The following is a 17,865-nucleotide window of genomic DNA, read 5'->3' as shown; positions in this document are numbered from 1 at the left end:
GCTAGATAGGCCAAGCCTTTAGTTTGGCATTCTTTGTGTGCTGTTAAGGAAATGTTTGTTAGTAGAGCATGCGTAGAATTTGAATACAATACAGAAAATGTCTATTGTTCGAGTATCCTGCGTCAACCACAACCTGGGAGGGTGGTCCAATGCGCTGACTTGCGTCAGTTGCTTCTCGACACGTTTTTCGCAGGAACAAATATTCCCCGAGTATGAATATTGTTTACGACTGTGATTGGCCTCAAGATGACAAACATACATTGGGAGACAACACTTAAGAATGCAAAGCACCTGGACATTCCAACGAGCGATGGGGGCCTTCTCGCATACTTACGTAGGCCTACATTCCCAGAACGATTTGTTCGCTTCGTAATGTTTGTCAAGTGCATGTAGAGCATGCCTAGAGGTCGCGTGCGGGCAGGGCCGCTGGGACAGCCTCATGAGCCATTCGATGAGTATGGTGATATTCACATTTGGTCAAGTTACCGTGACTTGACTCTGAAACAATACATTAGATGTATTCCCCTCGCGTTGTCACTCGTGAAAATCACTGCTACTGCCACTCTGAAATTCTCTATTCGTAATCCCCTCCATACCCCACCCCATCTCATGTCTTAGAAACTTCACACTTGAAAATTGAAACGTTGTGTGGGCGAGATGTCCGTTTCTGAAAGAAATATGGAAGCAAGCAAGTAAGCATGTAAACAAAAAAAAAAAAAAAAAAAAAAAAAAAAAGAAAAACAACGTCATACCGGTACATTTTATTCTGTATGGATCGCTTTGAGTGCAAGCAAGCGCTTGACAATTTGAGATATCCTGGTAATGTTTACGTAATTTCAAGTACGATTCACATCCTTGAAGAAGGGAGGAAACAGATTTCGTTTTCCGTTACAAATAGAACTTTGTAGTGGTTGAAATACGTCAGTTCAAACATCGTGAATGCAGATGAGCCTATTGAAAATCAATGCACATTTCTTCATTCTATATATGACGAAACGAGTCAGTATCACGTGACCCATGTCCCACCCTCGCCGCCGGTAGTCGGTCGCTCACCTTTGCTCGAGCGCATTTCTTCTCCCTGCATGCAAACACGCATACGGCAGTTACATTATTTGAGTGGATTTTTTTTTCTCTCCTTCCCCTTTTGGCATTTATTCCCATCTCTTGATTGGCCATGGTTTGAAGTATTTAGATTGAGTCGGGAATTTTTGGGACAGTCTCTCCATTTGATTTTAAAATGTTTAGAGGAAACCATTCCATCGTACTCAATTTATCGACATTTTAAAACATCTCGTTTGTTTGCTCTGGTATGTCTTTCGCATATTCGCATGTAATTAGCTAAAATTACGGGGAAAAAACAAACGAACGAGCAAGCGGCAGCAACCAAAAACGATAGCTAATTAAAGAACCTACGTGGATGTTTATCTGAATAGTGTTTGGATCTTGGATCTTGGATACAAACTGTAAGCGATACAATTCATTCGAGCGTCATATTTTTTTTTTTTTTTTTTCAGGAGATATCATTTGTATGCTTCATCCGCGGCTGTTCGTCGGTCTGAATCTGTGACAATGTATTCACTGCATTTGCAGTTTCAATTCCTACGAGAGTCATAAAGAGGTGTGCACACAGTTTACAGTGACGTGCACAGGACGACATGTCTTTACCGACGTGTCTTGCATCGACATTCCAAGGACCGTCCATTTGATAAATTGCCTCTTCACATTGGCCGCAGTGATCAATGACCGACGGATGTATAGTTACCATGGGGCGGAAGATGATTTCTCAGTTCCATGCCTTCCATCTGTACCTGCAGTGGTGTACAACCCACGCACGATGTCTGGCCGTAGAAAGATCTCGTACGTCTCTGACCTGTGTTTTGAGGGGCGTCCCATCGTGATTTTCAGTGTGTAGAGTTCCACTGAATTCTCAAGTAGACTTTGGGGGAAAAAATAGAGTGAAGTGAAACAAATAGAATGGTTGGAGTAAGCCTATTATCAAATTCAAACCACAAACAGAAGCGAGAGAGTCACGGACTCGAACGTTTCACGCGTTCTTACGAAACAGTCATGTCGGTCGTCTAAAAAAACAAACATGCAGAGTTACGATGTGATGATGTCATTGCTCGAACTTTGTGTCCCATCGATCTTCAGTAGATTTGCACCAACCTCTTTATAGAGAGGTTGACAGTTGATGACGTCACCTCCACCTCTTCTGTAATCTGTAGTTGTGATCACTGTGTCACAAAAACGCCTGCAACTTGTTGAGTTCCAGTCCAAAGTTCGAACGTTCACACCAATTCTCAATCCTTAATGCCCAATTGAATCCTCTACCATTCTTTTCGGCTTATTTACTTTTAGTTTTTTTTTTAAAATCTCTAACGGTTAACAGAACATAATATAAGGTTGCATTTAACGTCATGTTGAAAGCAGAAACCTGATTTCGGCGGGGTTGGAAAAAAAAACAACAACTTGATTTTGTGTCACATATTTGAAGGTTTCCTGATATGAAATAAGTGTATGTTGACCTCTAGTGATGTCTTTTAGTCTGTATACATAACCAAATTACTATAAATGCGTCATAAAATTGTGCTTTCTGTATTTGTAACATTTCCCTCTAACTTTTTTTTCCTGCACCCTGTCACAATCGTGCACTTACAACAGCGTCGCATGTTCTCTTCTTTGTCCAAATATTTTTTGGCAAAATTTTTCACGTAAGCAATGAATGGTAAGACATACCTGTGCCTATGTTCAGCTTACGTGTTGTGGATATCACGAGACTGATAACAGCTATAATGCTATGATTTCTATCTGTACGTATTGATGAAAACAGTGTAGACCCTACATAATTATTATGTGTGTGTATATAAAATGTAACTATGAAGCGATGTACTGATTATTTCGTAAGCTTTTGGAATTTCTTGACTGTGCTGGAAGGGATATCCTTCTCATTGTCGTGCACCTGTGAAAGTAATATCCAAGTGTCATGGCAAAGTTTTTAGAAACGCCAATTCGGCCTAAAACATCCGCACGATGTATACATGTACTAGGAACACAGTGTTTGTTGTTCCTTGACATGATTGATATTTCTCCTTCAAGCATGTTTGATTTTATTTATTCATTTATTTATCTCAGCCGGAAGCATTGCATACACGAGGGGTATGAATTTTTCACCAGTGATAAAAATATCTTTGGCAACAGTAATATTGGACCCGCCGGCACAACCCTACCTATAGACAGTGACAGTGTCTGCAAAGTACTATATACAGTATCTTGTTTCTCTCAAGCTTGCAAACTAATTATGAGGAAAAAAGACAGAAGATCGCGACAAGTCTGTAGCCTATACTTTCGAATGAATTTTTATGAATGGTAAAGCGATTTCATTTTTGTTTGTTTTTTCTTTGACGTGGCATGAGCTTCATGACGAAATTATTTAGGATAACAATGTTTTATTTATTTGTTGATGTAAATTTAAATGTAAAATGTAAAATTTTTGGGTGTTTTTCTATTGATCCGCCTAACACTGCTAGACAGTATAGCGACTGTTTTCACACCATGATTGTGTTGCCTTCTAGTAGAACACAGTGGAACGTAGGTCTGTGTATGGCCATTGTAAGCTCAAACACACACACAAAATAAAAATATGTTGCACAAATCACAATTATAATGAAATTTTTCTTTTTCTGATATGTATTACAATTATAGTTCTATTTTTGTAAAAAACAAACAAACTCAAAGATATTGGCTAATTAATGAACTTCTAGGCAAGTCAGCTTGACAAGAAATTGGTAGCTTTGATTGATGAGCATGCATTCCGGTTTGCACCTGGGTGATAATAGGAGAACAAAAAAAAACAACAACAACAACAACACAGAACAACGGCAAAGTAACAGATTCCCTTACAAATCTAAGTACTGATATGAAATTACGATACCAAGCTCCAAGGACGTATACCTCCTTGGTGAATATACCGAGCACGATCAATATTGGCCCTTTTTTCTTCTTTGTATATATATATATATATATATATATATATATATATATATATATATATATATATATATATTGGGAGGGGGAGGCTTAGTTTTTACTTGACTAAGTGTTGGTTGTTATGCAAACACAAATCAGCAGAAATTGTCATAGGTATGAGTGTAGTTATGAGTAACACATATTTTCATTTTATCATGATTAGGCGCCCTACTTTTCATGCACCGAGATAAACCGAAGGTTTTCGTCATAATGCTATCAGGTTATCTCTCGTTGTACAGTAAGCATTTCCTCGGAATCGAATAGCAATATGAATATTTGCCTGAAAGGAACCCTAGCGTTTCGTATTTTCATCTTTTCGTGACAGTTTGCATTGACAATACCCATTCTTTATGTGAGACATTGATACAACTAGCAAGCGGTATTGAACATGATACAGGCACAGTAACTCCTTGGCATTATCATAGAGCCACATATATGGTATTGATGAGGAAATCCACCCCAAAATATATGAACTCTAACAGAAAGAGAGAAAAATTCCTACAGAACGTTCAAAAAATGACAAAAATCGGAAAAAAAATAAGGAAGATATGACATTTTGAAATTTCACATTTTTTTTCTTCGGAATACATTCTTGACCAGTCCTCATGAACATGGTGAATATTTTAACGATCGAGTTGATGAAATGAAATGAATATGACATTGTGAGAGCATGACATCATCAACCTGATGATTTGAAAGTTCGTGATAACTGGTCAGGAAATGTTTTCCGAAAAAAAAAAAACATCTAAATTTCAACTTCCTTATCTCTTGTCCGGTTGATCATTTTTGCACTGTTCTGCAGGATTTTTTTTCTCATTCGTATGAAAATTGATACAATTTTGGAGTGGATTTTCTTTAAGGATAGCTTCACTTTTAACGTTACTGCTGACACCGATCTGAACTTGAGGGGCTCATTTTTCGTTATGGGCCAAAGGTCAATGTTGCCACGGATGGATCTGGACCACAGTGTGCGTGCGTGTGTTCCCGTCTTACAGCTCCCGATGGGGTCACCCCGCACCCATGCCCACACCCCTCCCCCCTTCGTTTCAACGTTCTATCTTTATCACTATACCCGAAAGTCTGAGCGAACGCCGTTTCAAAGTTCATCACAAATATTCAGAAAAGCAGCCAAGATAATACATGTCTAGCAGTGGAATGACGCGGTAAAGGAACAAAGTTCAAGAAGTGCGTGGTTTGTGCTTGTTTTTGATGTACTCATCTGTTTTCTCGATTCAATCTTCACAGGTCTACGACACAGTCATCTGAGCTGCTCTGAATTTTTGGAAAATCTCTGTGCATGAGGTGAGTTGTACTTAAAATTTGTTTTATGACAACACAAGATGGTACTGATAAAAGCCTGATTATGAAGAGGGAGGGACAGAGACAGACACACAGAAAATAATATAACGAAGAAAGAACTTACATTGTTATCAAGTGAACACCGTCGTCTATCGACAACAGAAAGGAAGTGACCCAGGTCACAGAAGAAAATGTTCTACCGTTCTCCAGGAAAAACAAACAAACAAACAACCAAAAAACAAAACAAACAAACATTTTGCAACAAAAGAAAACAGCGCCCCCCGAAAAAAAAAACAACAACAACAACAACACACACCAACAACAGCAACATCACACACCAACAACAGCAACATCACAGACAAACACGAGATGTTCATTCTATCTCCCCCAGTGTTTTGTTTTGATTTTTTTTTTTTTTCGGCCGTATGGCATGGAGGATCTGCTTAAACACTGTCAACCATATATACCGTCAGTCCTAATTCTGTACTCGTAAATATTTAAATTGTAGGGCGCAAAATCTCAAGAGGAAACAAGCATGTGTTATTTAGCTACGGCGAGATAGGGCTATTACTAGTATTCGACATACGACCGTGTATTGACTACACAGTATTGGCAGCACCGCTCTCTGTTGAGAAACCAGATTGATAGAGAGGGATAGAAAGAGAGAGCGAGAGGGGGAGAGAGAGAATGTGTGTGTGTGTGCCTGTGTGTGTGTGTGTGTGTGTGTGTGTGTGTGTGTGTGTGTGTGTGTTTTTTTTTTTTTTTGTGTGTGTGTGTGTGGTGTGTGTGTATTTTTGAGGCCTAAAGATGCGAGAAAGGATAACTAGTATGGTTGAAGATGAGAAAATGGCCTTTGCACTTGCCAAAAATATTCACCACTTTGGTCCATTAAGGGCGTATTTCATTTTCATCTTGAACGAAGGAGAGAATATCCAGTAGCTGTGCAACGATTTCAGATATAATTATGTAACTTGGTTTGCCCAATAAACATGGTTAAGGTCGAAGTGGTTTAGTGTTCATCTACCCGACGGGGAAATGCACATCTCGTATTATTCTGCGCGGAAGCTGGTAGCAGTGCAGGACGAAATGTATCGTGTTATTTGTCACGCAAGTGGGATTCTGTTTCACTTAACAGAGAGTGTCTTAAAATGCCGCTCGAATACTCCAAAACGCATTAGTTGCGTTTCGTCCGGAAATGTGATTCTCTCATTTCATTTCAATAAAATAAAACACCATAGAAACGTGAAGAAAAAATATCCGTTGAATGATTCTATGTATTCTTTGTTTTTCTATCCATCTGACATTACTGGCATCAGTAAGAAAAATCAGAATACTATTCTTGTTTTGAGCGGTGGCCTCATTCTGTCACGCGTGTATTTTGCTGGACCAGCCTTTATTCTCTGGTTCGCTGATTGCATTTTAGATTTTTGAGTGACTGAGCAATTATGCCAGCACATTAATTGGTCTGCGATTTTGCGCGTGTGCGTGTCATTGTGTGCGTATAATGTTTACACGCGCCGTGCGTGATCAGAGAAGTGAAGAGATTTGTAGTCCTACACTGATTGTGTGTTTCCATGTATGCAAGACGGGAGGGTGGGGGTGGGGTCGGGTTATTCCTCTCAGTCAAGTCAGTTGTGGAAAATCTTAGCTGATCATAAAACAAACAATTCCTCCTTTTTGTTTGTTTGTTTGTTTGTTTGTTTTTATTCATTTTTCGTGAAAGGCTTCCCAAGTTTGCATGACTGCTTCAATAGTGTTAGTTGTTTCGATTCTTAAATCTTGATTTATGTTTATATCTGATCCATTTATTTCAATTTGTATTAATACTGTGAACATGGCCCCGGAAGTGCCCAGTGGGGTGACCTCTTGTATATTTCTCATATAGTGAGTAGCTACGTAGCTACACGAGACATAACGTATGATAATGTATGTATGTGGTCAATGATGAATATTGGCTCAGAAAGCCCATTGGTGGGATAGGTCTGTTTCCTAGCAACACTGTTGGTATTAGGGAAACGTTATCTTTATTCAATCCTAGCTTTGAAAGTATTGATATATAGTACAATGAATGATTCCGTCATATAACAGATTTGTCCCTTGAAATTAAATGATTTTTTGAGCCTGATGTATTTTTTTTTTCATGTTCACGTCACTCGTATAACCTACATCTGCTCCTCTCGCTGCTCTTAAAATGTCATAAAACTCGACTTTGATCGTCTGCTGCTGACATGCTGAATATTGCATGGATTCATTATGTGCTGTCTATGCGTTAAGCCTTAACGCATAGACAGCACATAATGAATCCATGAAATATTCAACTTAAGGCCATGTGTATGTCGGCTACCCGTATTCATGAAAATGGAGAACATTTCTAAGTAATGGCATTTATCTATTGTGTGTCTATGTAGGTATCCTATGTACGTTTGGGTGCTGTTCGTTATTCCGAAGGTTCGTTATTCCGAAGATTCGTTAATCCGAAACACACAAATTCCCTATACCTATAGGTTCGTTAATCCGAAAATGAAAAAGGGTTCGTTAATCCGAACATTTGTGGCGTTATTCCGGAGGTTCGTTATTCCGGAGATTTGTTAATCCGAAAATGAAATTCGGAATAACGAATCTTCGGACTAAAGAGCGTTCGGAATAACGAACCTTCGGAATAACAAACTGTAACCGTACGTTTGTATGTATACAGATATGTCCATGATTATAAATATGTACATGTACATTTATTATACAAACATACAGACAGATAGACAGGCACACAGACAACCGTAACCACTGGTGTCTGACGTAGGATAGTAAGCTTTACATACCGAATAACTTCAACATTTTAAGATTTGGGATGTCAGTTTCCTTTTTACCGTGGAAATTGCTTTTGTTTTTGCTTTTGCATTGTGGATTTGTGGATGTCAGTTGTTTATTTGAATGCCCACCGGTCATTGTCTAGGTAAATGTAAAGTAAATCCTCCAGATTGTTTGAAAGCAAACAAAGGCAAAGAAGATAGCATCTCTCAACAAGAATAGAACATTGCACAACATTACTTTGGCACATGATTTCCGTTTCTTTGGTTTCTGAAAACACCAAAATTGGCAGAGCGAATCTCTCTGTGTGCTCTGAAGACAATGCTCAAAAGTAGAGTTAATGCTATATATGGACAAAAGAAAACATTGAACGTAAATCCATTCGTTGCACTTAGAAAAGTTTGTGTAGAAGTTTATAACATTTTTGATGACGTGTATCATATAAGATGCAATACAAGCACATTCTTATAAGTTAATGGAAATCAAAGGACAGGAATAGATGCAATTATATTCGATAGTCAGCGACGAAGAGCATCCAGTAGGCCAGGGTTGTTATTTTAATTTGATAAGCGATGGAGGGGTGGCTGAAAGTCGGCTGTACGTAGATCATTTCCATAAAACATTCATAAACTCAAATGTATGCTTCTCTGCAAATGCAGTCTAAATGTACGCTAAATCTTAAATCCATGGCCGCATTGGAAAGCGCTCTCCAATTTCATCTTGTACCCCTGGTATGGATTTCGTTTTTACGTCTTATGCTGGTGAGGTTTGCTTTATCACTGTGCACTCCGGCAAGTTCAGACGTCCTGGACGTTGAGTGCAGGAGATGTGCACAGTAGTTATTACAGGGTTAAACAATGCAAAGAAAAAAAAAAGATGAAAACAGGAGTGTTGATATTGGAAGGATGGGATCGCATTGCCTCAGCCTAAAATTCTGCAGGCCGCTATTTTGCAGAAGCAAATGTCATTTTTGGTTTGATTTGTTTTGTTTGAGAGATCATACTGAGTTTCAGAACGGTCGAAAAGTCATGGTATGATTATAAAACATTTACGTAAGTTGTCCAATTTAGGAGGCACTTTATATTTCTGTGCTGTTCCCTGCTTTCTCTCCTCTCTCTTTCTCAATGTGTCGATAAAATCATGTCATGTTGCTGTTGTTTGTAGTCTCATTTGTAGATGTCTGTTCGGTTGAAATGGTCAAGCGTCTGCTTGTCAGGTCTCCCTAGACCACCGGTCCCCGGTTCCCCCCCCCCTCTTGTCATGGGTTCTGTGTAAACAGATGTCAAAGGGTAAAATGTCACTGGTAAAAATGTCGAGGGTAGGGGTTAAAATATCAGAGGTAAAAATGACAGGGTAAAAATGTGAGTGGTAAAAATTTCAGAGGTAAAAATGGCAGAGGTAAAAATGTCAGAGGTAAAAATGTCAGGAGTAAAAATGTCTGGAGTAAAATATCAGAGGTAAAAATGTCAGGGGTAAAAGAGTGATAACATAATCGTTGTCAGGTCTCCCTAGCTCACCCCCCTCCCCTTGCCATGGGTTCGGTGTAAAAATGTCGGAGGTTAAAATGTCACTCGTAAAAATGTCAGGGGTAAAAATGTCAGGGGTAAAAATATCAGAGGTAAAAATATCAGAGGTAAAAATGTCACAGGTGAAAATGTTAGAGGTAAAAATATCAAGGTGAACATGTCAGGGGTAAAAATGTCAAAGGTAAAAATATAAGGAGTAAAAATGTCTGGGGTAAAATATCAGAGGTAAAAATGTCAGCAGTATAAAAACGTAAATAACATATCGTTGTCAGGTCTCCCTAGGCCACCCCCCCCCCCCCTCCCCCGTCCTTGTCTTGGGTTCGGTGTAAAAATGTCAGTGGGTAAAATGTCAGGGGTAAAAATAATAGAGGTAAAATTGTCAGAGGTAAAATATCAGAGGTAAAAATGTCAGGAGTAAAAATATCTTGGGTGAAAACGTAAATAACAGATCGTCTGTCTACCCATTTTATAATGTTATGACAATTGATAGAAAGTAGATAGTTAGATATACTTGTCATTTACCGAATTGTCTTGTATTTTTGTCAGTGCCATATTATAAAGAGAGTCTGGCCAACTCAGTTTTCGGCTTCTGAGCTTTGAAGCCCGCGATTGGTCAATAGCTGGTCAATACCCAAGAGAGCGTACACGCATGCGCTGTTATTTCATATAGCTTGCTTTGATTATGGCGTCTGAGCGTAAAGCTAACCCTCCAATACGCTGAGTAACGACATGGCGTCCAATTTAGCCGATGGCAAGACTCTCTTTAAACACGGCACTGATTTTTGTGTGGCATTCTCTATTTCTTCCTCTCTTTTTACCTGTCTATCTGCCCCACTCCCCTCTATGTTTAATATTTCATGTAAGGTTGTACGTGCATGTGTCTTGTAAAGGTCTGAACAAGTAATTTGGTCTGACGAGTTGTTTGTAATCGCCGGTAGTGTTTGGAGTTGACGGCCTGAGTTAGATTGGACGTGTCAGCGTTTAGAGACAAATCAATTAGCCTGAAAGGAAGACTACACGCGCATGGCGTTACTGAAGTGTGGCGAGTCAGTTGAAATATATCACTTCGCTTTGCGGAACGAGAGCTGCTTAGAAATTCCCAAGCTCAATGCCACTTTCTCGGAATCTTTAATGGAATTAAGTGATGATCACCCCTCATTGCTTCCGAGGTAACTCGCAATCATCGTGATGAAAAAAAAAATGTCATGAGGGACCCGATGTCCATTCAATATTTTGTGTTTTCATCAAGTGTTTTTCTCTTAGCTTATTTTTGTGTTGTTCTGTGCTTTGCAATTAAAGCGAAAGTTACTCCCAATCGTTACTCTAAATACGATTGGACTCGTTATATGGAACATGATTGCAGACGTGAATATTTTGTGATGTGAAACTCCAGTCGCTGTCTCCATTTCGACCCCGTGTGTTTGATTTATCAATCCTCGTGTGAATGAAAGGGGGAAAAGTGATGCGTACATACGAAAAGAGGACGGATCGTAAATGATTGTGGTGATTCTGGGATTCTGTGGATACAGGTGTACTGCATTTGACTCCTAAAGGGAAGATCTTTGGTTCGAGTCTTGCAAGGTGCATTGGTATTTCTACTTGCGTTGCCCTTGCTATTCCTCTTGACCTTAAAAGTATACAATATACATAGAAAATAGTTACATGACAATGTGGGTTGGTGGTAAAGGCCGTGTCTTCTGCAAGACCAACCAAAAACGCCGATAAGTCTAACTTTTGAGAATGATTATTCATATCTATTTTATCATCATCTTCATTGCCTTCATGACCATTCGTTCAACTGGGACTTTAGTGAGAATCCTAAAATATACAATTTATACTTGTAGTGAAAGATGAGAAGGTACTGAACATGAATATAGTTCATTTCCAGGTGTAATGCGGCTTAGAAAATTGATTAGGCAAACATTTTAATCCTCATTTTGCGCACCCATTTTGTAAGTGCTTCCATTGAGGAATATTGCCCTACGATTTGATGACGTCACAAGGTGAACTCGTATTTTCACAGTGACAATGAATCCACCTGACTCTCTATGAATTTGATATTCTGTTTGCTGACGGGATTTGGATGTAGCGTGATGTGAAATTTATTGGTCACCTTTTCGGCATTTACGAAGAAAGTCTACATACACGAGGTAATGGCAAGCTTATCATCTCGTCATTAAAATGATTTTGATAAATGAACACAATCCCAAAGTGATGTCTCCAGATAGCAGGGGGAAGCCACGCCAGATAACACTGTGTGTGCACGGCTAACTGCGAAACTGAATAACTAGGCTGTGTGCAGAGGTAACGCGTCTGCTGCGTTGTGTGCGTCTTTATCAATAGGATGCTAAATACGGGTAAAAAAGGCACATGTCAACAAAGTACAGCGTGAAGACGGCGTAATTTGATGTACGAGTTCCGTTTCAAGTAGAACTCCACCAGTCTTTGGGAATTTCCCAAAATATTTCACATGGGCAAAATGTAATAGAAAGTGGAGGGGGTTGATAAAAGATGATCTATGTCCTTGGAACTAATATATGGAAAGGGATTTTTACACTTGTGTTTCTTAACCCCGGACTTTCTCTGACCCAGGACTATCGTTAGTCCCGTACCAATTCTTTTCAGCTTTTTACACTCGCCAATTAGTCCCGTACTATCTCTTGTCCGGGGCTAAGGAGAAATCTGACCTTTTTACACTCGTATTTCTTAGCCCCGGACTTTCCAAACCACGTGAATATTCATAATTACGCTGTGTACTGTACACGTACACGCACGCACCGGCAGCACTTGATTACCTCGTTTCTGATTGGTCAGTGAGGGTCGGACTTCGTCTCCGTCGCTTAGCCCAGGATTATTTTTTTTTGTTCTGTTTACACTCACTTGCTTGGCACCGCAATTGCGGTGCTAACCCCTGCTATTTTGCAGGGCCAGATATTACCGTACTATCGGTGGGGCTAGCCCACTTTGGCAAAAACGAGTGTAAACAGAAAGTGGGCTAAGGATAGTCCCGTACCAACGGTGGGGCTAAGCCCCCACCCCCCCCCCCCCCCCCACCCCCAGCCCCACCGTTGGTCCGGGGCTAAGCAAAAATTTACAAGTGTAAAAAGCCCTGAAGAGACTGATGTTTAGACGAGTCCCATTCGAACTGGTTACTGTACGATCGCAGCGGAATTGCATCATGCCGAGCCAACTCAACACGAGAGGCTATCGTTATAAAGCCCTATTTCACAGACAATACCCCGACAACGTGAGGACAACGTCCGGAGAACAAAATTCGTTGCCTCGGACAATAAAACCGTAGGAGAGAGCGAGAGCGATTGAAGAGAAGGGTTATCGGGGTAATGTCAGAGTAATATCGGTGAGTAATTACTCAAGCTGGCTATCAAGGGTAAAATTTGGCAAAATTTGACGTTGTCGCGGTAACACTGATTTGAAAGGTTCTGTTTAAACGGGGCTTTACGTGTTACCCGAATGACAAAAACAGTTCATTGATTCTTCTACCTCTCTCTTAACCATTCAGTTTCGTAAATGATTTTCAGTTTTACCTCATTCCCTCCGTTTTGTCATTTTTGAACACGTTGTCTGGCAGTCTGGGTATTTTGGCGAATATACTATTATCAGTAGTCCCCATGATAATAAAAACTAGTACATATGTATAGTAATTCGTATGATTGTCACCCTTTTATCAAGTCTTTTTCGTATTGTTATCACACCTATATCACAACTGTTGGGGATAGCCAGGATCATATTGACAGGTCTTCTCATCGTCACTGAAAACTATCGCTGAGAGCAGAGAGTAACAATACTGTTCTAGAATTCACCGTCCTACTTCTGAAATTACTCCAAAATATCACCGCTATCATCATTCAAACTGCGCACTGCCACTCACGACCTAGATAAAGAATGCTTGGCAAGATTTACGAGGGTAAGGAATTTCTCTAGTTCAGAGTCGAGAGTGACTCGGAGGATTATTGTAAAGGTTAATACTCGGGTGTTTATGCATTATTTGCCTGGTTTTACGATCTGAGAACGAATGGAAAGCATACCAAACTCATCAACGAAACGAGGAAGAGGAAGACGAAGAAAAGAAATCAAACAAAGAAGCGGGAAACTTAAGAAATGAGGTAGTAATTCATCCGCGGTATCTTCCTTCCTTAATATCCTTCACACCTTTTCAACCTTTCAGCTTTTATTATTATCTATGCGTGGCGTACGGGGTCATACGCAATTTTCGACGAATTGGTATTGCATATGTTTGGTTTTTATGTTTCTACTTCGGCCGATTTGCCAAACTCATATGGCATGCTTATAATTTGTATCACGAGTAAACCCTTATTCATTAATTGCATCACCGATAGTGTGAATACATATCAGTCATGCCAAATTGTTTTTACCTCGTCAATTTAATAAATGTGAAATCACGCGGACATTGATTGACATGATAAGCGGAGAATCGGTTGAATTTCTGCTTTAAATGATGTCACCATCGATTTCGATGCATCGTCCATCAGCAGTTATTCAAGTGCCGCTTGTTTGCCACCACGCTGCGCATGCAGGCAACATGATGGATGCCAGATTAACCATCTTATCAATATCGCCTCAAATATTATTGGAATTTTTTGCAGTGAGGTTGCTGATGGTAATGATGGACTTAATCTGCAGGTACATGTTTCCTCTTCTCTTCTTCTTCTTCTTCTTCTTTTTCTTCTTTTCCTCTCTTTTCTTCCTCTTTCTTTTATCACATTGTCTCATGTAACTGATTCGTGACCAATGTTGACTACTTTGTATCCTTTTTTTTTATTTCCTCGATTTCCTTGTTTTCCCTTCTTTGGTCCCTATCTCAGAATGTGCTCATAGTCATGTGGTGTTTTGTGTTTTTCAAGTCGCCCGATATATCAAGACATTTCTTTGCTCTGCTTAACATGATGCAGTCAATAAGAGGATGTAGAAAATGTATGAGAGATAGAGAAACCTCAAGGGTATATTAAGTCTCACTGGATAAACTATGAATCGAGATCGCATGAGGAGTCAGAAGCGTTTCTTCCAAAAAATGGACATGATAAATTCCGGTGTTTTTTTTTTTTCATTGTTATTATACTTCATGCCATCACTGGCGGCGACGTCTTAAAGTCACACTGCATTTTAAGCGAGGACAGGACAGATGTGTAAGGGTGCGGACTCCCGATAAACTGTAAATATAGGACACGTGACCAGAAAATGCCCCAGCTCCATGCTGATTCCCCCCCCCCCCCCCCCCCCCGTGTGAGCGCATAACTTTATTGCTTTCACTCTGCGGGATGTGCGTTTCGGGGGGGGGGGGCATTTCATCGAGCGTTTGTCAGTCTTTTGTTGTTGTTGTTTTTTTAACATTACCAGTTATAAATTACTGAAGTCCTTGCTTTTGTGTAGCTGAGTGCAAATTAATTTTGTCAAAAGAAAAAAATATCTGACCAAACGCTCGACGAAATCCCCCCCCCCCTCCCGTCGAACTCTTGAACAACTGGTTCGCGATTAGGTCAAATTTGCTTAGCGCATTTTTTTCTCCCGTTTTATTTTTGTTTTGGTTAATACGAAGTATTCGCGTAAGTAACGAAAATACAAATATATCATAGAATTGAAGAAGGTGCTTCTCTGATCATAATTGCCGACATCAACGCAACAGATTCAATATGGGTTTGAAGGAGATTGGGCGCATAATTATCAAGGTAGTTTGTAAAGGGATTATGATTATTTTGGTCAGGGTGCGACATCGCACGCATCGTTCTCCACGGGCAACGTGCGTGGATGACGGATCAAGCGTACAGCGTAGGTATGATATAAATCAAGGATCCGACAAGGATTGGTCGCGCGAATTCGCAGAACATCATCGGCGTTCTCGAGAAAATTACCGAGTCCGTTCTACGAATCCTTGCAGCTAAAAGTAACTCAACAGAGCATTATATAACAGTAATGCTGTCAAAATTGCATTGTCACGTCGCGAACGCATTGAATAAGAGTATAAATCGAATTTGCTTAATTTGAGTCATTCAAAAAAAAAAGATGAAAACGAGCAACGGAAAGGCTGTCATGACTCAGACTATTATGTTTCAAATAACTGCATGTTTGGGTATCAGAAAAATGCAATTTGACACCTGCTCTTACTGTAGATATTCACGACACAATCATGATAGCATAATTTTTTTTTTTTCCCGATCATGATTCTCCTTGGGTTAATATTATCTGCATTAGTTACGGATGAACGTTGTCATGTGTTCATTAGATGGACAGAAAGTTTTGTCTCGGATCTTGAACACGAATTCGTCATTTTGCTCGCCACCCGCTTCTCATTCTGTACTTCAATGCAGTCGGCTATCTTATCGGTTTTGATCTTGGCTTTAGGGGGGTCTTTTTTTTTCCCCTGTACTTGAAAAAGATCTTCCCCTCGAAGTCCTGCCCTTCTTCCCTTGTCTACGTCATTTGTATTCTCCTGACGAGTCGTTTTTGCGCTTGTATGTCCCCCTCCCCCTCCCTCTTCGCTGTCGCCCTATCCCCTTCAGTCCCAGCTTTTGAAATAATGTTTGCCTCGTGCATTACTTAGCATGTTCGCTATTGGTTCTCACAGCTTAGGTTGAATATAAAACTGAACGACCAATGGATTACATTGCGTCAGGTAGTTCAGAAAACGCATGTATGAATTCACTGTGTGTACTAACTTAGCCTACCTTTCAGGCTTTGGGCAGTATTGGGATTTCAGTTTGTTTGTTTGTTTTTTTTTTTTACGTAAACGTTATAATATTGAATGAGCTTAATGTTTAAGCTTCCTGCGGACGGACATTTGTTTATTTCACCCTCATTTTTTTTTTTTTTTTGTGATTCAGGCTTTGCGCATGATTTGAGTTAGATATTAACATAGATAATAACATTTTCGTCTTTTCTCCAAGATCATTTGTAGCATGATTAAAATCAGACGACAGCCGAATCCCTTGAGGTAACGCCACAGTAAATGCCTTCATGAGTCACTCTGAAACTAGCACTGGGCATTTATATAACAATGTTCGCTATCATCACTGTCGAACACAACTCGTGGAAAGTTATCGAAACTACATCAACTATCACATCACACGCCAGTCTGCTAAGTGACACGTATAAGCCACCCTATTTGCCCAGAGGAAAAATAACCAGTTTCCTATTTTTGTTGTTTCTTTCTTTCCTATTTCTGTTTCTCTCGAGTACGAAAGTCATCTGGTGCTCTAGATGTTGGATTGGCATTGAAACGATACCTGAGGTTATAGTCTGCCTTACTTTTGTCCTCCTAGCCATGTCACTTCAGTTATAGCATCAATATTTTATCTGCGCTGTCATCGTCCCATTTACGCGACCAGGGTAATCATTTGCAATTTATCGCACAGAAATACACCCAGAATTAGAACCCAGAAGTAGAATATTGTGCCGCTTTTTTGTAATCAGAGGAGATGAGGAAACGAGGAAAAACCTCTTGAAAGTAGTTTTGAATAATTTACAAAGAAGTAATATGAAGTCCTGTTAATAGCATCTGCATGGAATTGAATTGGAAATGGCACAGGGCATACACTGAGAAGATTAATTTACAACCGGGGAAAACAAATACACTCTGAAGATGCCCACCTAGCAAATTCGCTTGAATTTCAGGTATAATGACATCATTAATTTTCACACTGAAAAAAAAAATATAGCGAATCATATTAATATTAAGATTAATATAGTCGCTGTGATAATGTCGATGAATTGATATTTGGGGTTATACAGGCATGCATTTTGTTATTGTAGATAGTATTACTGTCATTGTTAAAAAATCATAAGTATTGTTATGGAATAGCTATCATCATCGTTACCTTGATATTAGTCGTAGTATAAGAAGTAAGATATTGCAGAGACTAAATTTGTAGCTTATAAGCGATATCATAATAGTGCAAGTATTTTGTTTATCATGTGCAGAACTATTTAGAAAAACAGATTCCGTTTATATATCAGATTGTAGGATTATACTCTATTTGAAAATGAAAGTCACATTTTGGATATTCGGCCATGTTGCAGAATTCCGAGGAATATTTCATGTTTTCGACCGGAAGTAAAGGGTACAATTTTCTGTTCTTTTTTCCGGGGGGGGGGGGGGGGGGTATTCTTCAATTTGTTCAAAAGAAGTAATTGATACCAAACAAAAATAAGACCTACGTTGTAAAATAGCCTCACT

The 17,865-nt window shown here is 39.5% G+C and overlaps 1 long non-coding RNA gene across 1 annotated transcript in view; it reads left to right on the top strand.

Annotated features, from left to right (window-relative positions):
• LOC139736396 (uncharacterized) overlaps positions 1 to 5,328 on the top strand; it is an 81,172-nt gene extending 75,844 nt beyond the window's left edge. The window contains exon 3 of the long non-coding RNA XR_011711256.1: positions 5,272 to 5,328. This is a non-coding gene — a long non-coding RNA (uncharacterized lncRNA). The remainder of the gene's footprint in view (positions 1 to 5,271) is intronic.
• Positions 5,329 to 17,865: the final 12,537 nt, after the last annotated feature.

The sequence above is a fragment of the Diadema antillarum genome, unplaced genomic scaffold (genome assembly GCF_040938485.1).
Source record: "Diadema antillarum isolate AM-2024a unplaced genomic scaffold, OU_Dant_1.0 seq00000643_RagTag, whole genome shotgun sequence".
NCBI lineage: Eukaryota > Metazoa > Echinodermata > Echinoidea > Diadematoida > Diadematidae > Diadema > Diadema antillarum.
This window is presented reverse-complemented; position numbering and strand designations above follow the sequence as displayed.